The sequence below is a fragment of the Helianthus annuus genome, chromosome 11, assembly GCF_002127325.2.
Source record: "Helianthus annuus cultivar XRQ/B chromosome 11, HanXRQr2.0-SUNRISE, whole genome shotgun sequence".
NCBI lineage: Eukaryota > Viridiplantae > Streptophyta > Magnoliopsida > Asterales > Asteraceae > Helianthus > Helianthus annuus.
Genome location: NC_035443.2, coordinates 1,680,070 through 1,691,403, shown reverse-complemented (window position 1 = coordinate 1,691,403; position 11,334 = coordinate 1,680,070).

The following is an 11,334-nucleotide window of genomic DNA, read 5'->3' as shown; positions in this document are numbered from 1 at the left end:
TCCCTGAGTTGTTTATGTTTTTAAAAGTTTTTTATCCTAATGATCTTATCTATTTTTTTTTTTTTTGTAATTTGATGTGAACTATAACTCTTAAAAGTTGTTTGGGTATTATATGTTTTATTAACAAAACATGTTCTCTTTTTAAATACATTTATATTATTACAGAAGAAATATATTTTTACACTTTAAAGGAAATTGCAACATAATAACCTTTCAATTATTTACAAGTAAAAAATGTATGACTACTAAAAGTCAAGTTCAAACGTTTTTTCAAATAATCATGTAAAAGGTATGAATTTAAAAGAAAAGAGATATATATAATCAATCTAACATTTGATAAATTGAATACATGTGAATATTATTTTAGTTGTGCCAATATAACTACTAACATGTATACTGGTTGGTACATTTAATATTTAGATTTATATAAAAAGTTGGTAGTCTAATTTAGTTAAAAACCCAAAACTTATAATATTAACATCTATCCTTAAGTTTTATAACTTACGGTTATTTTAAAATTGTTAGTTATAAAACTTCAATCTCCACTCACCCACTCTTTCACAAAATTTCTCACAAATAACTTCCCATAATCCCACATTCCTATTTTTTAGATACTAACTTCCATTTAGAATAGTATAAATAATTTAATTAGTATTCTTTTTGTTATTCAGAATGGATAAAAAAATTGATAAATTGAATACATGTGAATATTATTTTAGTTGTGCCAATATAATTACTAACATGTATACTGGTTGGTACATTTAATATTTAGATTTATATAAAAAGTTGGTAGTCTAATTTAGTTAAAAACCCAAAACTTATAATATTAACATCTATCCTTAAGTTTTATAACTTACGGCTATTTTAAAATTGTTAGTTATGAAACTTCAATCTCCACTCACCCACTCTTTCACAAATTTCTCACAAATAACTTCCCATAATCCCACATTCCTATTTTTTAGATACTAACTTCCATTTAGAATAGTATAAATAATTTAATTAGTATTCTTTTTGTTATTCAGAATGGATAAAAAAATTAAAATTGTGCTTCAAAACGGGGCAAAACCCAACAGTGTTTTAAGTTGTCCCCTTTGCAAGAAGGTGTGTCATAGTGTGCAACAGTACTATGCGCATATTGCTTCCAAAGGGCATATTAAAAGGTAAAATCTTTCGGGTTTTGTTGTTTTTGCTAAATAAGTATATTTGGTACGTTTTTTAATATCATTTTACATTTGTCAGAATGCTGGAGTTGTTACCACTCATGGATTCAAATGTGAGATTTGTGATGTTACTTGCACGAGTGCTGAAAATCTGAATACTCATGTTAAAGGTAAGAAACATTTGAGAATTGTGCGTGCTGCGGAGGACATGGCAAAAAAAGATGAGGGGGTGGAGTTGGAGAAAGAGGAGGCAGTGGAAAAAACTGATGGAGTTTTAGGGGAAGAAGAAAATGATGATAGTGAAGAGAACTGTGTGGTTTATAGTGAAGGAGGTCTTGTCAATGGTAAAACATGTTTAGTATGTGCAGCTTATTGTCGGCCTAAGGTTGTTTCATGTTGCAAGTCATGTTACAATAACTTCTTGACTTCATTTAGAGTTTAGGTTTACTTTAAGTAATTTGTGTTTCAAGTATGTTTATCATTTATTTTAAGTTATTTATGCTTTTGAATTATTTTTGTTTCGTTGTTATCTTTGAAGTTAATGTTGTTTTTTAACAATTGGTTATATGCTATAAGTTAAAATTATTTTGACAAATAATACCACCAAAAGAAGCAAAACAAACACTCAACAAGCTATCACGAGACAGAGGGTCAGATCAGTGGTTCATCACTCAAGGTGCCACCGCAAACCATGCCAAGGAAGCCACCTACATCTTACAATGCAAATAACTAGACAATAAGAACAAACCAATCAACAAACACGAATAATGCATTACATAGATTCAAACAAATGTCACAGTTAATGCAACAAGAAATTTAAGGTTGATAAGATTTTTTAAGAGTTTTTAAAAAGATATCTTTATTAGTGTAAAATATAACTTTTATCAATAGTTTAAGCTTTTGTTAGAAAGTTTAAAAAAGATAAGTTTCGGTTATAAGATAATTCAGATAAAAAAAATAGCTGGGATATAAATCTTATAGGTTTAGTAACCGATTATGCAGTTATTATAAAGAGGTTACTAAGTCAGCCCACTTTCCCACTATCCCATGATTTATTAACTGTCTAAATATAGATTAACTTCCCTGAGAAAAATTCGGATATTAGCTCTATATAATGTAGTTCTATGATTTTTTTGCTTATCTTAAAAAGCATCATATTCAGTACCTTTGCAGAACCAGTTGGAGAAATAAAGTATGTTTTCTTAATCTCTTTAGATTAGCTTTTATTACAAATAGGTTTGTTTGTGTTTTTATTTTTATAGTTTAAACAATGCAATCAAAAGCATTTAGGTTTGTGATATGTGTGTTAATGAATGTAGACCATGTTTTCATCAAATGTGTAGAATTTAACAGTCTCAGATGATAACTAACTTCTGTAAAATGTTATTTACAAAACACATACTATAACAGTTGTGAACAACAAGAATTGTGTAAATATATCCTTAAATTCAAACAATTTTGTATTAAAACAAACAAATAGGCATTGTAAGGAGTTTGAATCAGTGGTTAGAGTCACTTACAGTGCCATAATATATGATTAATACCATAAGTTGCAAGATGCAGAATAGGTCTGTAAAATGATTCAGTCTCTTAAGGATAAGTCTAGCTTCTGTCCCTCACTTGAACGCTCCTGTTAGCTCATTAAGACAGACAAAATCTTTAATAATTGATTCAATAATGTAGTGATAAACATAAAAAACAAAACTTACAAAGAGTCTGTCAAGTTTTGGATCCAGCACAACTCCATTTGTCTATGTTCTAGAGCTTATCTAGACCACGTCTTTGTCTCAGTGGTAACATGCTCACTTCAAGGAACAACCCTAGACCTATCAAACTACCAAAACTCAGATCTGTCATATTTGAACAATTGAAAACCTAAAATCCGAAAAGTTTTACCCGATTATGAAGAACCCTAATATCATCGTTCCACAGCCGTTAACCCTAAGAATTGCGGAAATAGAGGTCGAGCATGTGTCAATAGCTGAAACCCTAAAATCCAAAAGGTATTAATCGAATCCGAATAATCCTAAAACCATATATTGATAACCATTAAGCGAAAAAATGGCGAAACACAGATCTGCAGTCGTTATCCTGCACAAGCGTTTATCATTGAAGGTGTTAATCGAATATGAAGAACCCTAATCGAACAAAATAGTAAGATGTAAAAGACGCTAGGGTTTAGAGGGGTAAAAACCTTGAAAGTTTGAAACGATTGAAGTGATGATACGTATGTCGGAGCTGAAGAGATCGTACACAAGCGTAACCATCTTGAATCGTCATGGAATCTGATAATGAAGATGAAATCGAGATGCAGAGAGAGGCGATTTTGGACAAGAAAGAGGCTGGATTATTTGTGGCTAGGGTTGAGTTAAGTTGCATTATGTAGTATCCATTTCTTAAATCGGATTATCCGTCTAGTATTGGTAATTCTATATCGAACCCGGCCCATTTCCAATTTATGTGTATATCAAACCTGGCCTTTTAAGTGAATATGGCCCAAAACCTCAAATCATTATATAATAATCTGGCCCATTTGTATATATAGTTTAGAAATTGCATTTTTTTTTACTTTTAATTTTTATTGATAATTATTACTTTTTTTGTTCTTTGATTTTTTTTTCTTTTAATTTGTTATTAGAGATTTTTTTTAAATCTTTTATGGTATTTGTATTTGTTATTTATAGAAGATGGATGAAGATTACACTATAGCTGATTTTTCTTCACTAACTCACTATGGAGTATGGTATAATCTTAGTGTTGTACGTGTTGAATTTACTTGGTATGATGTCAGCAAAAACAAATTACTACTTATTTTACTTGATAAAGATGTAAGTTCATTTATTTATTTATTTCGTTTTTTAAGTTTACATATATTATATTTAAGTAACATACTTTATATTATAGAGAAGAAGAGTTGCAGCAATTGTCCCCGCTAATTTGGTTCACTTATTTGATGGCATGGAACTCGTGGGTCATGTTTTTTCGGTTTCTCATTTTCAAATTGAGAATTTCAAGTTTAATGATTATCCATCATACAAAAGCTACGTATTAATTTATGGTCGTATCAAAATAGTTATAAATGAAAGCACAAAATTTACTCCGTGTATACATGAGGTTTCAAAGGGTTTTCCATTGTATCCATTGGTGCCGTGCTTTAATGTTTTGAAAGAGTACAAGGGTTTTCACAAACATATTGTTGGTATACATAAATTCTTTCTATTTTTTTTGGATTTGTTATATATATATATATATATATATTATGCGTGTGTCTAACATGTTGTTGCCTTTATTGTAGATGTTATAGGAAAAATCATCAAGGGGAAAAGAATAAAGCATATGTTTACTTTTAAGATTAATTTGCAAGATGCTACGTAAGCCACGTTTTTATTATTAATGACCTTAATGTTTTAAGTAACACATATATGTAGAAATATTTTTTAATATAATGTGTTTGATTATTTTACAGTGGTCACGTTATAAAGTTGCGTCTAGACACATCGAGGCATATAAATATTGTACGAACATATCGTGCAATATCCAGTAAATCTATCATATACGTCTCTCAACTCAAGTTGGTCTATACGTCGTCAAGTATGTTATAGGCTTAATACGTATTTCTTATATATTTTAATTTTTTAAATGACCTATGAATATTATTTGTAACACATGTCTGCTTTTTCAGTTAATATGTTGAAGGATACGGAGTTTACTAAAATGGTTATTGAACCAGATGTGCATGAGGCACACTTGCTTAGATCTATGCAACATTAAAATTATTGTTCATGTTGTTTAATGTTTTGGATTATTTAGTATTTTGTACTTAATATGTTTTGTTTTTTTATTTGTTTACCTTTTTTTTTTGAAAATTTTAAAATGTTTTCCAGTTTAAGATAATAACCTTATGTATTACTCTTGTCATGTAGCTTTAATTTTATGAATGAATGACATTTTATAGGTAATTTTATTCATAATCATGTGCTAACAATAATTATACTAATATTACTTCCAGTGAGAAATGAGTACGAACAACCTACAATCATGCAAAAGAAAAAAGTTTTTACATGGCCATGGTCGACAAAGTTCTTCTATTGATGATCTTGGTCTTGACATTCTTGTGTATGAGATATTAATAAGGCTTCCTGCAAAGGGTGTGGGTCGGTCAAAGTGTGTATGCAAGGAATGGTTATCTGTTCTATCGACACGTCATTTTGCTATGATGCATTGTCGTCACATATCTACATCCTATAACCAGAAATTTATAGCAATTGATTCGCGTTTATGTTCCGTATTCCCCCTTTCGTGTGAAGATTCAGGTCCATTATTAAACTCCAGAATCTTACTTCCATTTGAAGCGCCTTGGAATAAAGTAAATATTCTAACAAGTTTTGAAGGATTGTTATGTGTTTGTTTTCGTAATACTGGCAAATTGGTTATTTGGAATCCATTAACTCGTGCATTTAAAGAGGTGTCCAGCTCAAATAGTCGTGGTTTATATAAACCTAAGTCAGATGCAATTGGGTTGTATGTGGATAAGACGGATGACTACAAGCTTTTACACATAAAGCGTAGGCGTGGTAGAATGTGGGTTCATGTATATTCAAGTATGTTTGACTCGTGGCACAAAATCACTTTTGCAAATAAACTTCGTTGCTGGCGTGGAAAGCCTATTTGGTCTAATGGAACTTTTTGCAAAGGTGTTTTATATTTTTTGGTTAATTGTTTTATTGAGAATAAGGGTGTTATGTTGTTTGGCTTTGATGTGGAATCAGAGAGATTTAGGTTGAAAACCTTTCCAAGATTTCCACATGCTTACTATGATGGAAATTTAGTTATTGTTCATAAAGAGCTTCATGTGTTTATTACTCATGGGCTTCCTAATTGGACGGTTGATTTGTGGAGGATGGAAGGTGAAAGTTGGGTGAAATTATGGGTTTTTCCTTGCATACAGCCTCCTATTATTTTATCATGCTCTATTACACATATTTCAAGTACTGGCAGGTTTCTTGTCGTATCAAATGATGGAGTTGCTAATGAAATTGACACGACAAAGAAAGGGGTTGATTGTTTCTTACCTTTAGTTTGGTTTCACGGGTTACAAGGAGCAATATATACCGAGACTCTTTCTTCACCGGATTTTTATTTCGATTAAGTATGCGTTTTTGCTTTGTTCGTTTTAATGTTTCGTTGTTTGTTTAGTGACATTATAAATATGTTTTAATCTTAGTGTTGTACGTGTTGAATTTACTTGGTATGATGTCAGCAAAAACAAATTACTACTTATTTTACTTGATAAAGATGTAAGTTCATTTATTTATTTATTTCGTTTTTTAAGTTTACATCTATTATCTATTATATATAATCTATTATATATAATAAACATAATTTTGGCGGGAAAATGAGCTGAGTTTTTTATCATCCGCGTATACCAATTTTGATATGATCCGACCCGTTTTATGACCCGGGTATATAAGTCAAATAAAAAAACCTAATTTCCTCTGGCCCCATTCTTTTCCTTCACCGCTTCACAACCAAACCCTAGCCTCCGTCTTCCTTGAAGCTTCTACATCTAATCTTCCTTGAATCGACTGATGACTGATAAAGGATTCCAAAATCAAACCGATTTACTTACAAGTATGTGGATTCTTTACTCGATATTGATTTTATTCGTTTTATTTGTTTCATCGTCTCAGTTTTTTACTAAAATTTTGATTGTTTCGTATGAGGAAGATGGTGGTGGCCTGAAGAGGAACGATGACAACGACATTGGTTGATTTAGGTTTTCCCGAGTGGTTGTGTTATGATGGTTGTGGTTTAACGCAACAACGAAAGGGCGGCTGCTAGGGTTTCACCAACACATAAATCGGTATCTTTCTATTTCATTTTTAATCCTCTTATTCAGATTTGATTTGTTGCATATCCTATTTTCATATAATTTTGTTCATGATTTACTGTGAGTTCGTCAGTTCTAATCGTTTTAGGGTTTTTACTGTTTGTTTTGTTTTTTTTTTTGAAGGTCATTGTAATAAGGTTTTGGATGTTGTGTAATGGATGAAGATGTACTTGATTATAAATGACATATTTGCCAATGTCTCGCCACTTAGCTATATATGTTTTCAGGATTTGGAGAGTATATGTTCGGAATTTTCACCTTTTAAATTTTTTAATGATTGATCGACTGAATTGTATATAAGTTTGTTGATTGAAAGTTTTATTTCCCATGTTTGATATGTAGATGGGTCCTACTAGAATGAAGATTCAAGAGGTGATCTTCATCTAAGCGTCCTAGGCCTAGAGAACCAAGGTAATATACAATATTACAATTCATTGTAAGGTTATTTATATTGATGTTAGTTAAGAGTATCGTTGATTTGTTTTTTTGCTAGAGGAAGTCCTGCATTAGGTGGTTCTGGGTTTGGTCCTCGGATACCGTCTCCGGGGATTAGGTACGTTTTTTATATGTTTACATAAAAAGTTTAAGATTCTACCATTCCTTTCTTCTCATGCTCAAATAACCTAAAACATTCATTCGTTTTCATTCAGAGTATCTAGAGGTCTTAACTTGGTTATTTAGTTTCCTTGCTAATGGTTCAAACAAGTAAAATCTGAAAATTATTCACAAAAATAAAATGGGTTAAAAAGATTCAAGGGTCAAAAGCCGCCTAGCGTGTTCAAACGTATACTTTATCGATGACACCAAGTCTTTTTTGGTTTAATGGAGTTGGCCACTATAATCCCAGTTAATTTAACTATTTTCTCATGAACAATACCATATCAACTTTGCAAATTATACGCCTGTTTCTGGGTTTAGGTAAAGCTATGGCAATTGCTGTGCAGCCTGCTAAAGATCCTTTCTATTTGCTGAAACTAATTGTTGTCTCTTGCGTAGGTATATTGCATCTGATGTAAGACTGTTCACCACTTCGATTTGATCTTAAAGGTATCAACCATCAAATTCAAAACATTAAATATTATTAACCTTGTGTTTCTTGATTTTCACCATATTTGCCCTTTGGATCTAGCGATGGATGTAGAAGACACCTGTGTTATTACTCATGTTCAACATAACCTCTTTCGTGTTCATGTGAGCAAGAAGAGAGGAAGACACAAAGGAGGTTTGAAACATAGTTCAGATGATACAGGTTCAGGTGTCAAATCTGTATCATGTGAACTGTGTTTGACACATCCTTTGTGTCTTTCTCTCTTCTTGCTCACATGAACACGAAAGAGGTTATCTTGAACATGTTTTCGCTCAAGTTTGAAACAGTATTGTTTAGTGTTACTCTTCCTTCAAGGTAAGGCCAAAATAGCAGTTATCTATATATAAAAATTTTGCCTTCAAATTCTTTCTAACAAAACAATAGAAACGTTGTTGATTATTTGATTTTTTTTTTCATTTTTTGTAGCTATGTTAAGGTTTAAAGCTATTTAAAGCTATCAAACTTTTTGATATGTCAAAGCTTCATGTTTCCAACAACTAATGGTTGTTCTATCCTAAAGACTTCTGGTATGTACTTTAAGCATAAACTTTATATTGTCATTCATGGTGTGGCAAACATTGTTAAATCGAAAAGTTTAAAAAGAAGTAAAAATAATACGATCATCCATATAAAGTATTTAAAAAGTAACAATTACATATAAAAAACAAAACTAATCAGACACTTAAACTCTAATAGCAAGAATCAAGAAACTTTAACTTCAACTCCATGGAGCACTGAACTTCACGATGTATGTCATTGATCTTTCTCATGAACTCTAGGTCTCTATCTCCACACTCTATATTACTCGCAATACATAGGTCACGAACTGAAGTAGTTGGCATCGCCCTCAGGTTTCTCGAAACCTGGTCTCTTGTCAGGAGACCAAGTTGTAGTCCGTTAAAACACCTCTTCAACTCTTGAAGAGTAGACCTATCAGCCAAAACTTGCTCTTCGATTTGTTTAATAAAGCGTTTCTTGAAATCGTCAGAATATGACTCCATTTTAATGTATTTATAATAATTAAAGCAAACAATAACAATTGATCTTTGGCTTTCAGTGAATGAATGTGTGTATGATAAAACAACATTTGAATTGTCAATCGTATTATATAGAATCTGAAACAGGCCAAAGGTCATTTTTTAAATGCAATCATTAAATATCTAGAAAACCAAAGAACAAAATTTAATGATTTAGTGGTAAAACGTGTATAAATTTATATTTTAAAAACATGTACATTTAATGATTTAATGGGAAAGCAAGTAAAATTAAATATCTAGAAAACCAAAGAACAAAATTTAAACCTTCAAAAAAGGTTATCATAATTAGGAAATGTCTGTTCATTTACCACATCAAACATTTTACACACTATAAAGGTTCATGATTACTTTATTTGAAAACATCAACACTTCATTTTTAAAAAACCCTTCACCCTAAAACAAACTGTGCAAAAAACACTAACACTCTTTCTAAATGGCAAGCAAAAGCTTCTACCACTGGTCTGAAACTGCCGATCTTAAAATTGAATTTTTAGGATGGTCACGTGAAGAACAGAGAAAAGATATAGAACTCAACAAAAAAGTTGCTATGGTGAGTGATAAATATTATAACCAAACCTGGAGTAGCATTGCACTGCTGGATGAAGTGCTATGTTCTCCTCCATCGGAGTTTAAAGAAAAAGCAGAAGAATTTATCACACATCTGCTGAATCAAGATCAAAAGACCTGTGATATGCTTGCTGATCTGCAAATTAAAACAAAGAATGAAATTGCATGGAAGAAGGCGAGAGAACGAGATATCTTATTAAGTGTTAATTGTAATGTTTAATTTTTAATTTTTACTATTTTTCAAAATCAGAATTTTGTAATACTATTTAATATCGAATGAAGAAAATTCAAAGTTTCAAAATCAGAATTTTGCAATTTCACTTTTACCAGTTTCAATAATAACAAGTTACAGTCAAAAAGTGGAACTTGAATGTGAACTTCATGAAAGGTATAGATCATGCTGATGACTCACTTCACAGGTACATAATTTCATATAATTTCAAATTAAAATAATACTAAAATTGTTTTTTTTTTGTTTTTTTTTTTGCAGTTACAAAGTCTTTATAAATCCATGCAATTTTAGTGATGAGTTATGTACAGCAACAGGTAAAGCATTTAGTTATTTTCATTCTAAAATGAAATTCATCCCAATTGGTCGCGTAGAGTTTGTATAATATAAACTGATAAGTAATAGAGATAATGAATCTCTATCATATGGTACATGCTGAGATTATTGAATTTTTATTAACAAACAAATGAACTAACGTGCATTTGGCTGAGATCACTATGTATTATAATGACCTTAAATGGTTCTATTGAATAGGTGTACAGTGTGATGGCTTCTCATCACAAGGTCCGCAACCATCACATCCGGCTAATCATAAGTACTACCATTCCTGCTAAGGTTTGCAAGAGGAGTTCACTATAGATTTGTGGATTTTATTGTTTTTTATTTGTAAATTTTGTTTGTAATTCAATTTTTGTTATTTAATTCAATATGTAACTTTGTTTATAAGAAATTTATTAACACAATAATGAAACTGGAACTATTTGGGCTGTAAAGAATCGGGTACTAACCAGTAAATTGAGGATATCTTGCATTTTCTAATATAATAGTCATGGTGTTGATGTTTTTTATAGTTAATACGCTTTGGCTTTTGGAATCAAAACACACGGTATGCGTTTTTGCTTTGTTCGTTTTAATGTTTCGTTGTTTGTTTAGTGACATTATAAATATGTTTTATCGTTTTGTTTATTATGTGCTATAGGTATTTATGTTATTATGCCGTTGCGGGTGCCCGGCCTATGGACGGGCTCTCAACTAGTTTATCCTTGTTTCCGTTATCCTTATTTTACTACATTTTGTTTCTATTTAAATTGTAACTTTGCATGGGAAAAAAAACAGAAGAAAATTATTTCATAAGTCTCACTTCTCTCTCTGTTTACTACTTTACTTCATGGAGATTGATCCCCTCAAGGGATCATAACACTTATGATTAACTAAAAACCATAGCTCAGGTACCACTTTAATTAAAAGTAGTATCAAATGGCTAGAAGACTCGTTACTTTATTCATAGAAAACCATTGTTTATATATATAGTAGGGACAACCTACACAATGACTTGATGATCAGCTGAAAAAAAAAAAAACAGA